This window comes from Octopus sinensis, linkage group LG4, assembly GCF_006345805.1.
Source record: "Octopus sinensis linkage group LG4, ASM634580v1, whole genome shotgun sequence".
Classification (NCBI taxonomy): Eukaryota; Metazoa; Mollusca; class Cephalopoda; order Octopoda; family Octopodidae; genus Octopus; species Octopus sinensis.
In genome coordinates, this window is record NC_043000.1 from 75,834,663 (window position 1) to 75,854,580 (window position 19,918).

The 19,918-nt window shown below is 41.0% G+C and overlaps 2 long non-coding RNA genes across 2 annotated transcripts; one reads left to right on the forward strand and one right to left on the reverse strand.

Annotated features, from left to right (window-relative positions):
- The first annotated feature begins 7,092 nt into the window (after positions 1 to 7,092).
- LOC118763017 lies at positions 7,093 to 17,566 on the forward strand. Its single transcript, XR_004998769.1, has 3 exons — positions 7,093 to 7,353; positions 15,842 to 15,843; positions 17,556 to 17,566. It is a non-coding gene; the product is annotated as an uncharacterized LOC118763017 (long non-coding RNA).
- Positions 8,465 to 17,572, reverse strand: LOC118763016. Its single transcript, XR_004998768.1, has 3 exons — positions 17,433 to 17,572; positions 17,192 to 17,193; positions 8,465 to 8,474 (listed from the first exon to the last, which is right to left on the reverse strand). It is a non-coding gene; the product is annotated as an uncharacterized LOC118763016 (long non-coding RNA).
- Between the last annotated feature and the right edge of the window lie 2,346 nt (positions 17,573 to 19,918).

The window sequence follows — 19,918 nt, forward strand, 5'->3', positions numbered from 1 at the left end:
GCACACTTCCCTCACAAACGCTTTAAGATAACTCTTACCGGTCTCACAGCATACCAAACCAAGGAGCATAACTCCTAATCTAATTCCTTGTCCTTTTTCGTTTCACCACCCTGTTTCAAAGCAGCCACTGACCAGATGTGCTAATCCACCTCTGACAATAGAGAGCATTCACCATATTTCTTTCCATATCGGCTAACTCTGATGAGCGTAAGGTTAAATAATCGGATTGTTACCTAACACTCCATTGTATTCTTTGCGCGAAACCGATTGGCAAAATCAGCCCTGATGGATATATAATACTATATATTTCGGATAATATATCAGCTCTATTGACAGATATACGAGTGCGTCTTTTCCTTGATTTATGGTCTCTTAGACGACTCACGCACCTATACATGCATGCATGCATACATACACATACATACATACATACATACATACATACATACATACATACATACACACATCCATCCATCCATACATATATATATATATATATATATGTATGTATGTATGTATGTATGTATGTATGTATGTATGTATATGTATGTATGTATGTATGTATGTGTATATATGTATAAGGCTAAGTAAAAAGTAAGCGTTGTTTGGAAAAAAATGAAATCCATCACAATATATTTCAACAATGTGGAAATTTTATTCACCAAAGTAAGTACCATTACAATCAACATATTTTTACCAACGAGTTATAAGTTTGTTTATTCCGGTAACATAAAAATCTGGAGTTCTGGAGCTGATGAACTCTTTGAACGCACTTTCAGCATCAGTTTTGATTTTGAACTCCTTCTTTTGCAGGAAACCATCAAGGTGCTTGAAAAAGTTGTAGTCAGTTGGAGAAAGGTCTGGGAAATAAGCTGGGTGGGGAAGAACTTCGTAGCCAAATTTCCTCAACTTCTAGAGCGTCCTTAGTGAAACATGTGGTCGAACATTGTTATGAAGAATAATTGGCCCTCTTTTGTTGACCAGTCTGGGACGGTGGAGAAGCAGATTTTCGTTCATTTTGGCAATTTCATGGCAATATGTTTCTTCCGTAATGGTTTTTCCGGGTTTTAAGAAGTTATAGCGGATGAGTCCAACAGTACACCACCAAACAGTCATAGTAACCTTCTCTTTGAAGAGATCGGGTCTAGGGAATGTTTTCGGTGCTTCATTTTGGTCCAACCACCATGAAGAACGTTTTTTTTTTTATTATTATACAGAATCCACTTTTCATTGCCAGTTACAAAACAGTCGAAAAATGGATCGTTTGGTTATGCAGAGGAAGCGACGAACGAAGTTCATATTTTCCCATTTTTTGATTTTCATTCAAATCTTGTGGTACCAATTTGATGAGCATTTTTGATTTTCCGATCGCATGGAAGTTGTTGCAGACATTTTACTGGCTAACTCGAAGTTCTTTTGCCAGTTCTCGAGTGGTTTTACGTGGATCTTTCTCAACGATAGTTTTTAATTGAGGGTCATTGATGACAGATGGGTGTCCACTACGCTCACGATCTTCAAAGCTCAGGTTTACACTGCGAAATCGTTTAAACCATTTTCGAGCTGACCATTCACTGGTCTGAAGAACAGTCAACTAACTGCGAAATGATCTGTCAGATATGTGTGTATGCGCGTATGTATGTATGTGTGTGTATTACCTATCTTTCCATCCTGATGACTGAGGCTAATTTTATGGTAATGTTTATATGCATCCACTAATGGTTGCATATCTTTGACTATCTACACACTCCATCTGCCAACATTATAACTATTATGTAATTTTGAGCCCCCAGAAACAGCTGTTGGATTTGAAATACCATGCCCTTTCCCCTTAGTTTTCCGTATTTTTTGTACTCCATGTAAATTTGTTCAGTAAAAATATAAATATCTTTACGCTTATTCATGAGTGTTCATCTGAATATTTTCAGTTTTTGTTTCTCTATATATCCCCATATATATTTATAAGTCTTTATGTATGTATGTATGTATGTATGTATGTATGTATGTATGTATATATGTATGTTTCATATATCAAGCCCAAACATGTTTATCTGCATCACTTTCTCCATATCACCTCACCTGGGTTTCTCTTATAGCCACTCTTTGCCCCGTGGATTTATTTCTCGATAAAGACTTCAAAGTATAAGTTGAAATCATTTGAGCACTACTACATGTTTTCTATATTGTGCATCTCTGGATCTTCCCTGTTGACTTTATGCATTCATGCATACACACATACATATCTGCCTGTCTGTCTACCTACCTACCTACCTACCTATCTACCTACATACATACCTACCTGCCTGCCTGCCTGTCTACCTGCCTGCATGCATGCACACACACATGCATGAACGCGCGTGCGCACCCCTAACACACCACTGAAATACCATCCATGTTACAGAAGAACGACGACTTAAGTTTGTTGCTTGGTTTTCTTTGGTCTACCCATTCAGAGAAAAAATGGGGTTAAACTAGGAGTTGTAACATACGTACTTTTCCAAAGTTCTGTAATATAACTGTAGCTTATATAGCTTATATAGATGTGCCGCAACATTTCGTGATGACTCAAGTTTGATTAGGCAAACAAAATGTACTGAACACACTAGTAGCTGTATGTTAACTACAGGTGTGTCATAATTAAACATTGACAATAAATAGTTTCGGGAAAGCTGAAAAATAAATATTGGTTTTAATAGGTAACTAGCCATTTCTCTGTTAAAAGAAGGATTAAATTATGAAGTGATTTTACTACTAAATTGGTGGAATTGCGACAGTATTAGTATAACTAACATGGTCAGAGACAACATGAGATCAAATATGACTATTGGGACAGTGTTGTAACTTCAGGAAAAATGCACAGTGCCATTTGCATCGTCATCAAAAACATCACCATTTTGTTGCCACCATTGTTCCACCGTTACAAACAACATTCTCACCAACATTATTGTCATCATGCCAACACTGAATCTCTATGTAGCCTGCTTGACTTACTAGAAATAGCAGACAAATTTCCTTTAAATTAGATTTTATCTTATTAATAAAGTTGATATCTAAAACTAACTGGATTCTCTAGTTCTAATATATGTTGTCTGAACTGCTGTGTTATGGGAACGTCAAGAAACCAATGCTGGTTTTCAAATGTGGGGGACACACACACACACACACACACATACACATGTATATATCTGTCTATCAAATCGTAGTGGGATTGAACCCAGAGCCTCGTGGTTGCTAAGCAAACAACTACAAACCATACTTATGTCTATTTTGATCATACAATCATGTCTGCACCTCAAATCTCTAGATATACCACACACACACAAGCACACACAGACACAGACAGACAGACAGACACACACACACATTTACACACTTTCTCTTACTTCCGGGATCTGGAGAAAGGGCAGTGCCCATACCTTTCGTAGGCCCTTGGAGACTAGTGAAACATGAGAAGAAAGGAGATTCCTGAGGGTCAACATTCTGGGAAGGACTGGGTATAGTGATCAGTGTGGGATCAGATGGATGTAGATTCACCAGGGTGTTGAAAGATGAGTGAGAGTAGGAGGAACAGAGATCACTGTAGAAGAAGTAGGAAAGGCAGAGAGAGAGAGAGAAATAGGAAGAGAGAGAGAGAGAGAAAGAGGGAGTGAGAGAGATAGAGATAGATACATAGATAGATAGATAGATAGATAGATAAATAGATAGATAGACAGATAGATAGATAGACAGAGAGAGAGAGAGAGAGAGAGAGTATTTCTTTATTCACCATAAGGTTGAGAAAAAGAGGGGACAAAACAAACGTTGGGGTCAGGGTATCGAATGAGACGAAACATATGAATAAACAAACAATTAAAATATATACAATTAAATGAGAATGAGTGATTTACAAACAAATGAAGCGGAGGACGCGGTCGACCCCACAAACCACATACTCACACTGAAGACTTTGCTTTATCCTTTTTTACATTCTCGATTAAACAGGTTCTTTCACTCGCAACATACTTGCTATAGACTTCCATCTTTTATGAAACACACTTTGCGACAGGCATTTCTTCTCCAGCCTTATTTTCCGTTTCATGTGGAAAACGAAAAAGTCGATTAGCTCGAGACTGGAGATAAACATGCCTGTTGCAATTCCTTTTACTCTCGTCTTCCACACTACTTCTTTTGCCATAGCAACTACCGAAAGAAAACAGGCTCGCTCCTCCCTATTCAGGAAGGTCGGCGGAACTATCTTAATTACAGATTCGCTCGACAGTTGTAATCTTCTCGAATGCGACAGCAGGTGTTCGACATAAGTCCAGAGTTCAGTCACCTTGGGGCATTGCACAATCGCGTGCAGGACAGTTTCACTGTCCCTCTTACATCTTGCACAAACCGGCGAAGGTGCACACCCATGTCTAAAGAGCTTATCTCGAACCGGTAAAGCACCTCTGTAACATTGCCAGGCCAGGGACTTTTGGTAATTATCCATAGGCCCCGGACCGAATGTTCTTTGGAACAGGCTGGCCAGTTGATTTTCGTCGAAGCCCAGAGTTTCTCCTAGGACGTCGTCACACTTAAACTCTACTAACCCTCTATAGAAGAAAGCAGTAGTAGCCCCGCCACCGGCGTTGCTCGACTGGGAGAGAAGCACGAGTGCCTGATAGCACTCTGCATGCCACATGCCCAACCTCGGTCTACACTTGATCCATGGGTTCAGTTCGTTAAACGATGTGAACTGTGGAAATAACAGCTTGACAAACAGAGACCACACCTGCTCACCGTCCAGGTAAATCCAGAGGTGCCTAAGCCTGAGCGCATGTCTGCGCATTTTTAGCCACGGCATCCCTAACCCACCGTTCAGCGGCTTTTGGCAGCAAATAGAGCGCCTTACAAGAGGTCTGCTGCCCCTCCACAAAAAGCGAAAGAGCATGCGTTCCAGTTTGTTCAGCCACGAATCGGGGCAAGGCACTACGGTTAGGCGGTAAGTGATTACAGAGGCGATAAACACTTCTGCAACCTCCGCCCTCCCTTTCAAGGACAGTTTCCGCTCAGACCATGTCTGAGTTAGGAGAGCCACCTCGCTCCAGTTCTTCTCTATCTGGAGATCTGGACCTAACCAGATCCCAAGCATTTTCACCGGTCCTTCCGTCCAACGTCCTACGACGCTGTCGGAAGACATCGACTTGCCCCTCCAGGTGCCGAGTTGCAAGCCGACCGATTTATCCCGGTTGACTTTCGCTCCTGCCACCGCTTCGTAGTCCCTTAAGGCCTCACCCACCCACTGTAGGTGCTCGACTCGGGAAACGATGACGGTGATGTCGTCCGCATACGCCGAAGCTGACTTTCCGCACCCTAGATCTTGCGGGGTGCCTCTCATAGTTTCCAACCTCCTCAGCAACGGCTCGAGGGCCAAAACGTAGAGAAGCGGGGAGAGAGGACACCCTTGACGTACCGAACGTTCAATGCTGAATGGTTCTGAAAGGAAACCATTTACCCGAACTACCGATTCGATGTTGCTGTATAAAGCGATGATCCATTCACGGAAGGTCGGGCCTAAGCCAGCCGCCGCGAGGACCGTCTCCAGATACTGATGATCCACCCTATCAAACGCTTTCGATTGGTCCAAGTGGACCATAGCCCCACCCTTGCCAGGAATCCTATTTACCCTTTCTAAGGCATAGCGTAGAAAGTGGAGATTGTCGTGGATGGTCCTTCCAGGGATGGCGCAAGTTTGCGCCTCGCCAACAAGTTCACCCACGACCCTCGCCAACCTTTTTGCTAAGGCCTTGGCCAAGATCTTCAACTCTGCGTTATGCAGAGTGATAGGCCGGAAATTATCAATTAAATCCCCCTTGTTTGGGTCCTTTCTTAACAGCGCTACCACCCCTCGGCTCACAGACTTAGGAATTCTCCCGTTCTGCTGCCAGTTGGTGTACACGCATGCAAGTAGGTGCCCAAACAAGTCTGGCATGCTACTATAGAGTTCGTAAGGCAGACCATCGAGTCCCGGCGATTTGTCCCCGCCACAGTCTGCCAACATATCCTCGACTTCTTTGGCTGTGATCGGCGCCTCACAAGATTCCGCGTCCGGCCTCAATAGACGCGGCGAACCGGCTAAGAAGTCTGCGAGCTTCTCCCCGCGCTCCAGCTCACCGCTCCTCCCGAATAGCTGGGCGAAATGATCATGAAACACCTTGCACATCTCCTCGGGTTCGTTTACTAATTGACCATTTGGGCCCGTCAAGGATCGAATGGTTGAGTTGTTGCCACGCTGGCCCTCTACCACCCGGGCCCATCCGGCTGCGTTGATCCCTTCCTGTCTCATTGCACGGATTTTAGCCCTGACAATGCACCCTTCATGTTTAGCTTTGAGGTGTTGGTCTAGTGCTAACCTCGCCGCTAACACTTTCGATGCACTGCCTGATCTCATTGCCTCCTATATTGCCTTAACTAGTTCCTTTTCTACTTTGTTTCTAGCACTAGCTAGTTCTTTGCTAAACCTAATTGACTCAAATTTGATGGCTCTTTTCAGGGCGTACCACCATTTATTGTTGATAATGGATCCGGTTAACGCCCTCATTACTAATTGTTTAATCCGATTCCTGTAGGCTTCACAGTCCAATAGTGACTTGTTTAGCTTCCAGTAGCCGGTACCTCGTCTACACATGCTATCTATGTCGAGCGTACAGGTCACTAATTTGTGATCGCTGTAGCTGACGATATGGTGTTGTGGACAGCTAAGTATTTTCTTATCTTTCCTTCTAGTTATGATTCTATCGATATAAGATCTGGACGACCCGTCGTTTCTTGCCCAGGTCCACTCTGGAATGTCTGGATGGTCCAGTCTGAATCTATCTGCCAATTCGAAACGACTTAGCATATCGTTGAGGTGAGGTAATCCCCTCGTATTCTTTCTTGAGCCAACATAATCTACGCTTGCATCACAAATTATGTTGAAGTCACCAAGCAATACTAACGTGTTCGACGTGCCAAGAAAATTCTCTAGGCTTTTGAAATACTCTTTCTGCCCGGCTTTTCCTTCGCAGGGAGCATAGACAGCGACCAGCCTGAACACTTTACCACTGCTGTGCGTCACATCCAAAACGACCAACCTGCCTTCCGGATCTATAAAGACAGTTCTAATCTCTAAATCCAGGTTTTTCCTGACCAGCACTGCCACTCCTCCTCCCCCTCCAGGTCGACAGGGAGAAATGTATTTCTCGTAGCCGTTTAGAAGGGGCGAAAAAGCCTGCAGCCCACTCAGTCTGGATTCGGTAATTACCACTACATCCAAACGATGCGACCTAAGGTCGTTAAGGAGGTAGCCTTGCTTCCAATACGATCCCAGGCCGCGAATATTTATACAACCGAGTTTAAACGAGAATGTGAAAATTTAGTTGAATGTTTAAAACTTACTGTTTTAACAGAAGAGAAGGTGTAGTTTCACCCTCATCTTTTCTGTCTGTGAGTGTTGTGTTTTGCGAGGTCAGTTTTTTTGCGAATTGCTTGTACAGATGGCTTGAAAAGTTCATCTGTAACGGGCCTACGTCCTCCACAAAAGATTTTTTAATTTCAAAATAATCCTCGTTATCTATCGTATAAAATTCTACATTTTCGGATATAATACTATTTATATCTGTTGCGATATATTTTTTCGCCGATTTCAGTAAATTAATTTTTTCCCTTAATGGGTTATTGTTTTTATTTATCGCTGTGAAGGTGTTTCTTTTTTTGTTGTTAGGTGATTGTGGAGGGGGCTGTGTGTGTGCTTGTAGAAGCGTGGGTGTTTGTAGGTGTGTGCGTGCTTGTGGTAGGTGTGTGAGTGTTTGTGTGTGTGCTTTTTCCAGTGTGTGTGTTTTTTTGGCTACGTGTGTGTTTGCGACTGTATTTGTGGGTGTGGGTGTGCTTGTCTGTGTCAGAGTATAGTCCTGTGTATCCGAAGAGGGTGGATTTTTCCGTTTCCGTCTTCTTTTTGAAGCTTCCACGTTGACCCACTCCTGGATGTTGTTGATGTTGTTGTCATCGTTGTTGTCGTTGTTTTCTCCCGTTGTCGGCTGAATTTCGGCAATTGGGGTGCGCGACGTGGCTGCTATTTCTAGCGGTGAAGTTGTTTTCGGCGTCGTGCTTGCCTCTGTAGTATTTTCTTTCGTTGTCTTCTTGCAGCTTGACCGTATGTGGCCTTTCTCGCCACATTTATAGCATCTCGGTTTTCTTCCCTCGACTATTACCATCAAGGTGGTATCTCCAATGGTGAGGGTGCTTGGCAATTTTTCCAAGTCCGAGGGGTTCGCTTGGATCACAAGCTCTAAGTCCTGTCCATACCAGGTTGTGGGGCGATATCTTTTAGACTGAAGAATGGCAATTTCTTCCTCTTTGCCTAAGAGAATCGCTGCTGTTATGAAGTCCACATCTATTTCGGGCGGAATGTCCGTAACCGTTATTCTACTAGTTCTCATTCCTAAATAAAATGGTAAAAGAACTACCTCTTCCGACTTCAACGTTCTTGTTGAATGTTCCCTAGCTATTTCTTCGCTAGGGAAACGCACCTCTACCGTGCCGAAGCGACTGCCCCTTGTTATATAACTTCTTTGTTGCCATATCGGCCTCAAACATTTTTCAATGGCTTCTCTCTGTACGAAGTCAATTTTCTTATTTTTGACATTATAAGTCTTGTAAATTACAGTTTTTCTCTCCGTCGCGTAAATTAATTCACTGGGAGGGAACAACTTCACATTATCACCTTCTTTTTTTAATAAACTTTGGTACTTCTTTAATCCTTCTTTGTTAATAACGATGTTTTCACAGGGGCGAGTTGCTGCACTCGCAAAATTTATTTTTGCCTTTTCTTGTCGTTTACTAGCTTCGCCAGACATATTGTCGTCTGCTTTTGTGACGCTCGCGTGAGACGTCTCTTTACTTCTACCTTCCTCATCCCGCATTTTCTCCTTCATGCCTTCAAACAAATTTTCAACGTTTTCCTCCGACTCGGAGGAGACTGGTTGCAAATTCATGTCTTTTTCGTCACTTTCCCCTTGAAACAAGGGGGAAAAAACAGCAGAACTCTGCTGCAATAGCAGAAAAGAAGTGGCCTCGACGACCAAAACAGCAAATTTTCAAACTTTTCAGCACAAAAACAATCTTTCAGTGCGGAGCAAAGAATAACACGACCGATCAGAGAGAGAGAGAGAGAGAGAGAGAGAGAGAGAGAGAGAGAGAGAGAGGGTGAGAGAGAGAGAGAGAGAGAGAGAGAGAGAGCGCACTACTGTGCGTCAGAAACTGCGTGTCTGCAATTGACTTTATATCAACCAGTTGGATGGTGTTTTCTGAATGCTGTTTAAATTGATCGTCAATGGAACAACCGTTACAAATGTGAGAGTAATATAAATGCTACAATGTACCAGTTGAATTTCATCATCATCGACAGTACAACTGTCCACAGAGATACGGCTTATAAAACCCACAATTACTAGGGACTTACGTAAATAAAACTTACCGACTTGCATGTATGACATTTTCTTGCAGATCTTTTAATAAATTTTCGGTGCATCACTATACTGTAATAGCTAAAGATTTTAGCAAACACTAAGTAAAAGTCATCAAGATAATGATGTGTTTCTCACTGCTTAATTATTTTTATTAAGATGTTTGAGCTTACCATACTAAATATATTAATACGAACTTAACTATTGTTTTTTCATGCATATAACGCATCTGAATGATTTACTCCAGTTATTCGTTTCTTGATTCAGACATTTGTGCAAACCTCAGGGTTCCGTTCTCACGCGTACCAATGTGCGAAATTGTCAAGTGTGTACGGGGGTAACAACATGCCAACCTATTTAAGACTATTTATTATAAATCAACCTTTTCAATCACGTGTTTGTGATAAATTACTGTCGTTTATCTATACGTACTCAAGATGTAAATACATTGTTAGGGATAGGTACTGTATTTGTAAACACCTATATATCCAATGTCCTCCATTCCATAGATACATAATGTATATTGTGTTTTTTCAGTCATGTGAAGTATTTCAGAAAAATGTTCGCCCATGAAGTGAATATACGACCTTTGTATTCTCAGTTCGGAGTTGATAAACAAAACCACGCAAACAAGAAACACAAAGAAAAATAAACAAAACACAATAACAAAACAACACCTAAAATATGTAAAGTGTACTACATATTTGTTGTTGTAGTTGTTATTTATTAACCTCAGGTCATCTCTTATCAACCAGATCAATGATCAAAGTTGTTGAGCTCCACGACAACCCTGATAAAGTAGATTTAGATTCAAAGGCATTTCATCCCTGACCATACAGACATAACCTATCCTGGATGATATTAACCACTGTGTCCTTTAACATGGTAAGAAATAATTTGAAAGAAATTCGAGTGCTATTTCTAGTTAGACGTTGTGTCTCAATAGGTGTTTGAATAAAACAGTTTTAGAGTCTTTACTACATATTCCGACGGTAAAAGAATAAGAGGGTAAAATACAAGAACAAAAATCTTTTAGTGGGAATGCGTGTGACTATAGCCCTGGTAATGTTATAAATTATAACATTGGAAGCAAAATATTATTAATCTTCTGGTTCTAAACGAGTCATGATTAAGAGTACAAAGAAATACAAAAACAGATTAAAATTGATGGTCACATTTATTTCAACACTAGTAGAAGATACAGCAAACTGGCACAACATGAATAATACTGTTAGTGAATATATAATGGTTCATCGTGGAGTTTGTACATGATGAGGTGCGCGCGAAAGGAACAATGTACAGCGTCAAAACCGTCTACCGATAAATCTCACCTCACGGAAGAAATAGCAGGAGAGATTTTCTTATATAGCTGACGGTGGGACTCCAGCGAAGAAGCATAAATTTGAAGCGCTTTGCTGGTCTGGTAAATGGTCTGATTGGCTAATATGAAGCATTCAATCGGCACGAATGGGTTTGTCAATGTGAAGCCAGGTCATACGACCATATGCCGAATACAAGCGTACAAGCCGACATGAGCTTATTTAAGTCTAAACAACCAAATGGTAATTATACTTCTGCTACAAATTCAATAAAGACCCAGTTTTTATTTCACAAGAATATAGAAGAGATATTCGTCTAAATGGAAACAAAGATACAGTCTTCGGGGACATGGCAATAATAATAATGATAATAATAATAATAATAATAATAATAATAATAATAATAATAATAAAAAACACGAGCAAAACAAAAAACTGTTCTCAGTATTTAAGGAAGCTGACAAATACAAACAAGAAATCATACCACCTAATAAACGTGAAGAAGAAGAAGAAGATGAAGAAACAACAAAAGCTATAAAACAAATGAAATCCAAACTAAAAATAGAACAGCAACGAACCATGATAAAACGATGGCAAGAAAAGCCCCTTCATGGTAAATACTGGACTAAACTAAACGCAAAAGAAATAGACAAAGAAAAATCCCAGCAATGGTTGAGAAGCTCAGGACTCAAAGCAGAAACAGAGGGATTTTTAATTGCAGCACAAGACCAAAGCCTCCCCACCAGAAATTACCAAAAACATGTAATGAAAAGAAATATAACAAGTAACTGCAGAATATGTGGAGATGGACAAGAAACAATAAATCATATTATCTCTAGCTGCCCAGTCTTGGCTAAGAAGGAATATATTCACAGACATGACAGAGTTGGAACCTACATACATTGGAAGCTATGCCAACATTATGGAATAACAACAGAAAAAAGATGGTATAGGCACACACCAGAAAAGGTCACAGAAAACGAGAAAGCAACCATACTCTGGGATATGCCGATACACACAGATAGAGAAATTAAGGCCAACAGACCAGATATAGTTGTCAGAGATCATGAAGAAAAAAAATGCTTTCTAATTGATGTATCAATACCGGCTGATGACAACGTGTCTCTAAAAGAAATGGAGAAACTCTCAAAATACAAAGACCTGGAAATAGAGGTAACTAGAATGTGGAATCTGAAAACAGAAACAATTCCTATCATAGAAGTAAAAGCACGCTATAAAAATAAAACTACTGAATAATAATAATAATAATAATAATAGGAAAGCAAAGGAAGACTACAAAAAGGACATAAAGAATTACGCAAGGAGGAACTACACAATCAATTCCATGCAACCACAACAGAAGTTGCTGGAAAAAATAGGTGGGATTGGCTAATGAAAGGAACCCTAAAAAGAGAGACCGAGAGCACTATACTGGTAGCGCAAGACCAAACGCTGGTCCCGAACTGGAGGGTCAACCTGAAGAATGAGCAAGTGTCTCCACTGTGTCGCATCTACAATAGAGTGGATAAAACCGTTGCCCATGTCACGAACGAATGCCCTAGACTTGTCCAAAACCACTACAAGTTGTGGAGACACGACCAGGTAGCGCAAGTGCTACATTAGAAACTGTTTGAAAAGTGGGGGTTAGAGAGAGGCAAGACGTGGTATGAGCACAAACCGCAGAGAGTAGCAGGGTCGGAGACTAGTAAAATCCTCTGGGTTTTCCCAATCCAAACAGATCAGGGGCTAGAGCATGACAGACCGGACCTAATGGTGGTGGACAAGGTGCACCACATATGCAATATAGTTGACGTTGCATGCCCCCTTGACCCACGAATAATCAAGAAGGAAAGCGAAAAGATGATAGATAGATAGATAGATAGATAGATAGATAGATAGATAGATAGATAGATAGATAGATAGATAGATAGATAGATAGATACAACATTCTTAAGTACGAAATAACCCGGCTATAGAAAATGAAAACGGTAAAGATAGCATCAATTATTGTTGGGTCCTCGAGAACAGTATCAGAAGTCATCAAAAGGGATATAAAGAAAATTGGAATAGAGTACCCAGTAGAACTGTAACAAAGGATTTGCCTCCTTGGCACGGTCAGCATAATCAGGAAAGTATTAGATAGCTGAAAAGAACGAATAGCATGGTACCGTAAGCTGCAGGAAATAAGCCTGCTACGCATGCAAGACTCCAGGAACCCCAACAAAACCTGTGATAAAGAGATAATAATGATGATGATGATGATGATGATAATAATAATAATAATAATAATAATAATAATAAGCTAAACAGAAAAGAAATAGACAAAGCAAAATCCCAACAAAGGATGAGAAGCTGAGGACAGCTTAGAGACTGAGGGATTTTTAATTGCAGCACAAAATCAAAGCCTTCCCACCAGAAATCAACAAAAACACAAAATGAAAAGAAATACAAGTAACTGCAGAATATGTTGTGATGGAGAAGAAACAATAAATCATATTGTCTCTGGCTGCCCAGTCCTAGCTAAGAAGAAATATATTCACAAACTCGACAGAGTTGAAACCTATATATACTGGAAGCTATGCCAATACTATGGAATAACAACAGAAAAATGATGGTATAGGCTCCCGCCAGAAGAGGTCACAGAAAATGAGAAGGCAACCATACTCTAGGATACACCAATACACACAGATAGAGAAATTAAGGTCAATAGGCCGGATATAGTTGTCAGAGATCACCAAGAAAAAATGCTTTCAAATCGAAGTATCAATATCAACAAATGACAATGTTTCTCTAAAAGAAACGGAAAAACGTTTAAAATATAACGATCTGGAAATAGAGGTAACTCGAATGTAGAGACTGACTGAATCTTTACCTTTTGACCGGCAGATTTAGAAAATAGTTTTTTGTGATTAAACACTTTCAGACTTCGTATACTGGTAGAATGTGTCATATAAAACATCTTTTATTCTTAGCGTTTTTGAGAAGAGTTTATGTTTACGAAGTTATTTCGTGTTAAAGTTCTCGTATTTCGGTAATTTCAACCAATCAATGACGTGTATTCAGCAGAATAAAATTACTTCTGTTGTTTGTTAACAACAACTTCCGGTGGTGTATATTTCGTTTGTCATTGTTATTTATGACATATTTAATCTCAGTTATGTTTGTATGAATAAATGAGTGTCTGAAGCATGTTTACTTCATGGCACCACCATAATCGTTTGTGCATTTCTATTGCTTTTAGTTTTTTTTTTCCTGTTTTTCAGCTACTATTTTCGGAAAGTCTTTTTGCCCCCCCCCCCATTCCCCATACGCCTCCAATTTCTTCATTTTTCATTTTTTTCCCTAACTCTAACCATAAAACCCCAACCCTAACCCTAACCCTAAAACCTTAACCCTAACCCTAACCTTAAAACCCTAACCCTAACCCTAAAACCTTAAAGCTAAAATCAGTACAAACGTACGAACGATGTCATAAATAACAGTGACAAACGAAACATACACCGCCAATAGATATTGTTGACAAACAATAGCAGTAATTTCATTCAGCTGAATACACGTCATTGATTGGTTGAAATTACCGAAATACGAGATTTTTAACACGAAATACCTTCGTAAACATCAACTTTTCTCAAAAGCGCTAAGTGTAAAAGATGTTTTATATGACACATTCTACCAGTATAAGAAGTTTGAAAGTGTTTAGTTACAAAAAATTATTTTCTAAATCTGCCGGTCTAAAGGTAAAGATCCTGGAGCCTAAAAACAGAAACAATTCCTATCATAGTAGGTGCATTAGGTATGAAAAAACAACAACATTCAAACAAATACATAAAAAAACAAGACTTATAAGTATATATAACATAGAGAAAATAGCGCTACTAGGTACAGCATACATCTTACATAAAACACTTTCAAAACAGTGAATATAAGAGCACCACAACAAACCACAGCACTTACCCAAGGCACACATAGTTTTGTAGTGCAGTGAAAGCACGTGATAAAAATAAGACTACTGAATAATAACAACAACAACGACAACAATAATAATAATTAATTCTTTTTATTGGCCACAAAGGGCTGACAAATATGATTAGAAAACATAAAGGGACAAAACATATTACCAGTCAATACACGCCACTAGCCCAGAAAGAATATAAGAGACGTCATGACTGTATTGCAAGGATTGTCTATTGGACACTTTGCAACAAGTATGGACTTGTCAGAGCAAAAGAGTGGTACGAACATAAACCCGAAAGCATCATCGAAAATGATAATGTAATGATCCTATGGGATTTTATGATTCAGTGCGACCATGAGATAGTGAATAGGGGAACCAGACATTGTCTTAATTGAGAAAGAAAGCAAACGATGCTGGATCGTAGATATATTATGCCCAGCTGACATCAAGGTATGCGATAATGAAGAAAGAAAAGTCGATAGATATGACAGGTAGCTTGGGAGGTTAAGCAGTTGTGATCGCTGAAAAATGTGGTAGTAGTACCAATAATTGTCGGAGCCCTGAGAACAATGAGTAAAAATCTAGATAAGTACATGGAACAAGTAGGGGCTGGAATAAGGGTGGAGTATTTGCAGAAAACAGCACTGCTTGGAACCGCCCGAATACTCCGGATGGTGCTGGAAAAATAAGAAGTATTACCTTAGTTCACAGTGTTAGATGCTGTGCAAAGATAATAACACAATAATAATAATAATAACAATAACAATAAAAATATTAATGATAATCAAAATAATAATAATAATAATAATAATAATAATAATGATGATGATGATGATGATAATAGTTTCTAGGACTGTATCAAAGCAGAGAAAAACAGTGTAGGGTGGTATATAAAAAATGGCGTGGAGCCACTGCTGAAACACATGAAGAAAGCCAGCGTCATCAAAACTGAAAATTCTGTAACAAAAGAAAAATTTAAACAAGAAATGAACAAAAAATAAAGAAGAAGAAAAAGCATGGAAGAAAAAGAAAATGTACGGTCAGTTTGCAAGAGATGTGAACGCCAAGACAGTTATAGAGGACCGCTGGTTATGGACGAGGAGGAGTGACCTGAAGATAGAAACAGAAGCACTCATGTGCGCAGCTCAGGAACAAGCGTTATGAAATGCGGAATAGACTACACTACCGATAGCGACAAACGCAGAATGTGTGGTGAAGGGGGGGGGCGGTATGGCCCGAAATTGGCACAACGCGAATACAAAAGACGCCATTACAAAGTGGCAAGAACGATCCATTGGGAGCTCTGTGGAAATCATGGCCTACAAAGAGCAAATACGTGGTATGAGAAAACTCCAGATGGAGTCACCGAAAATGAGAATTGTAAAATCCTGTGGGATGCAATGATCCATTGCGATCACCCGATCAGACATCGGAAACCGGGCATTGTTGTGGTGAATAAAAAAGAAAGAACATGTATAATAAACGACATAGCATATCCCGGTGACAACAAGATCAATGTGAAAGAAGGAAAAATAAATAACTACGGCGATTTGAAATGGGAAATACGAAGGTTGTGGACAATGAAGAGATTAGACGTGATACTAATAGTAATTGGTGCACTTACAAGTATTAGCACTCTGCTACTAGCATGGCTAAAAAAGAGTGGTGCAAGTGTGCAGGTAGAACACCTACAAAAATCAGCATTGCTTGGAACTGCAAGAATTCTCCTCAGGCTTCTCGAAGCATGACCAGTAAACAAATGTCACCTTAGTCTGCTAGCTGTGGATAGCTGACACTTTCCATCATACCCAGTAAAACAAGCTGTGAGTTTTCATATAATAATAATAATAATAATAATAATAATAATAATAATAATAATGATGATTGATGTATCAATACCGGCAGATGACAACGTGTCTCTAAAAGAAATGGAGAAACTCTCAAAATACAAAGACCTGGAAATAGAGGTAACTCGAATGTGGAATCTGAAAACAGAAACAATTCCTATCATAGTAGGTGCATTAGGCATGATAAAAAAATATTCAGACAAATACATAACAAAAACACCAGGACTTACAAACATACAGAAAATTGCACTACTAGGCACTGCACACATCCTACGCAGAACACTTTCCATACAATAACCATCAGAGCATCACAACAAATCACAGCACATACCCAAGGCACACAGAGCTGCGCTCGGTAGTGAAGTGAAAGCACGCTATAAAAATAAAACTACTGAACAATAATAATAATAATAATAATAATAATAATAATAATAATAATAATAATAATAATAATAATAAAGAAATGTATGGAAATGTGTAAAAACTTTTTTCTGTAAGTATGAGATCATGGAAAACCACACTGACTTTGAACAGCGATTGAATCTCTAAATGCTGGAGATGTAAAAATTTCATGTAGCATTTCCCAGGGTGACTCACTATCACCACTCCTCTTTTGTCTAGCCTTAATACCTCTCTCAAAATTGCTCAATGATTCACAGTACGGTTATAAAATGTTTGATAAAAGTATAAATCATCTCATTTACATGGATGATTTAAAGCTCTTTGCAAAAAATGACCAACAAGTCAAGGGCTTAATAGCGATAGTTAAACAATTCAGTGATGATATCAGGATGCAATTTGGCCTTGATAAATGAGCAAAAGCTACCTTTATCAAAGGAAAAATGACAGAAACATCTAACGTTAACCTTGACCAGCAGAATGTCATGAAAGAGTTAGAACCAGCGGAGAATAACAAATACCTAGGGGTACTTGAAGGGAACAGAATCAGGCATTCAGTGATGAGGGAAAGGATCAGAAGAGAATGTTATCACAATACTCAAAACAGAGCTGAATGCAATAAACAGGATCGGAGTGATCAATGCTTTAGCCATACCTGTCGTGACTTACAGTTTCAATATCGTTAACTGGTCAATTACTGAAATATATAATCTTGACAGAAAAATACGAAGCCTGTTGACAATGCATAGAATGCACCACCCTAAGGTAGATGTAGAATGACTTTATCTGCCAAGAAAAGTGGGAGGCCGTGGATTTTTACAACTGGCATTAACAATGAAGATTGCCACAATTGACCTAGACACCTAACTGAAAAACTCTGAGGACTGGATGCAAAAACTTGTTTCAAAACATGAAAACAAGAAAACATCATACTCAGTAACAAAACGGGCAAAGGAATATCTAAGTGAATTCCAAATACAGCAAATTCCGGAATTAGACATACTAGAAACAAGCGTAGAAAAACTAAGCGCATGAAAACCCGTGCTAAAACTGCTGCCTTAGATATCCTGACTGATAAATGGCAAGAAAACCTCTCAATGGCAAATACCCAAAAAGAGCGAATAATGCCGATGTTGACAAAGCCATTACCTATCAATGAATAATAGCCTCTGGCTTAAAATCTGAAGCAGAAGGATTTATCATAACACCCCAAGATCAATGCCTACCTGTGGGATGACGTCAGCAGCTGGGGAGCTGACCGGAAGGGGCAGCAGTGACGCGCGCGCAGCAAGGGCAGGATTCCGCCTTTTCGGGGCAGGTCGCCGAGCGGGTAAGACGGCGTCAGCACGTTGTTAAGGTTTGGAGAAGCAGCTGCTATTTCTAGCATTCGGGTCGGGCTGTGTTGAAGGATCCATTACCGCTGAAGGGTCTCCGTCTGAGCGAAGAGAAGGTAGGTGCCTTTATTTCGAATCTCTCGCATACACCACAAGCTATTTCGGCACTCCATATAAGACGTCACCACGATGGCAGCGAAAATCAGGATCGCCAGCGACATCATCAGACCCTTTAATGGTGAAGGCGATGTAGAGGCCTGGATGCGTAAAATCAGGCTGGTGGCAAGACTGCAAGGTATAAGCGATGTGGAAAGTCTTATGGCGCTGTATTTGGAAGGGAGCGCGTTGACGCTATATCTTGAGATGGACGAGAAAGAACGACTGAGCGAGGAAAAGATAGAGCAACGTCTGAGGGATGCCTACACAGAGTGTGAATACACATCTTTTTCTAAGCTGGGTACGATTAGATGGACGGGAGGACAGGCGGACGAACACACGGCAGAAGTTCGAAGGTTAGCGACGCTGGCTGGGTTTACAGGAGAAGGGCTGGAGAGAGCAGCGCGTCTGGCGTTCGTAAATGGGTTCCCCGACGATGTAGGGATTCACCTACAACGATTGCCCGGGATTAAAAAGATGGCGCTGAGCGAACTTGTGACTCAGGACAGCATGTAGACGCAACACTCTTGGGCGGAAGGCGATAGCGATGGCGGTGACGGAGGTACGTAAAGACGGACGACGACCGGAGAAAGAGGTGCAGAAGCCTACCATGCAACGACAGCGGCCGTTCTCAGGTCGGTGTTTTAGATGTCAGGGACCGCACATGGCGCGGGAGTGTACGCAACCGGGGCCCGTTTGCTATCGATGCAGGCAGACAGGACACATCGCCCGTGATTGCGATCAGGGAAACGACCGCGGGGAAGTTGCTGCCTCTCGAACTTTCCCCGCAAATGAGTAGAGGCGCTATTGGAGACGCTGCCATTAATTGACGTGGAGGCCGAGGGGAAGACGTTCAAGGCCCTCGTGGATACGGGCTGCACGACCACCCTTGTGACTTCAAGGGTGACGAAGAAATGGAACGGGGCAAGTAGCGTCCGGGCGGTCGACGGCAGCGAAATCCGTTGCAGAGGCAGCAGTAAGGTAGAGATAGTGGTGCGCGGGGCGACGCTAAGGCTGGAGGTAATTGTGGCTGAACGCGTGATAGATGGGGTTGATGTGGTGATGGGGATGGACGCCATCAACCGCCTCGGTGGCGTCAGCATTGTCGGAGATGAGGTCACGTTCGGAAGCGCGTGGGCGTCGTGCACTGCGAGTCAGGATCGCCAGAGAGAGCAGAGCCCCGCGAGGGACTGCGCCGCTTACACCATCGAGGGCAAAGATTTTCAGGCGGCGTTCGATTTTCAGCGGTAGACGATAGAGTGGCGATGGAAGTACGAGCCTCCGATGCTGAAAAACAGAGTGAGCTGTTACCAGCATACCCTGAAAGGCCACGCCAGGGTCGAGTTTGAACATGAGGTGGAGAGGTGGGTCGAGGAAGGAGTCCTTGTCCCTTGGGAGGAGGTAGCGGGCGGAGTGCTATCCCTGATGGCGGTGGTGCAGCCTA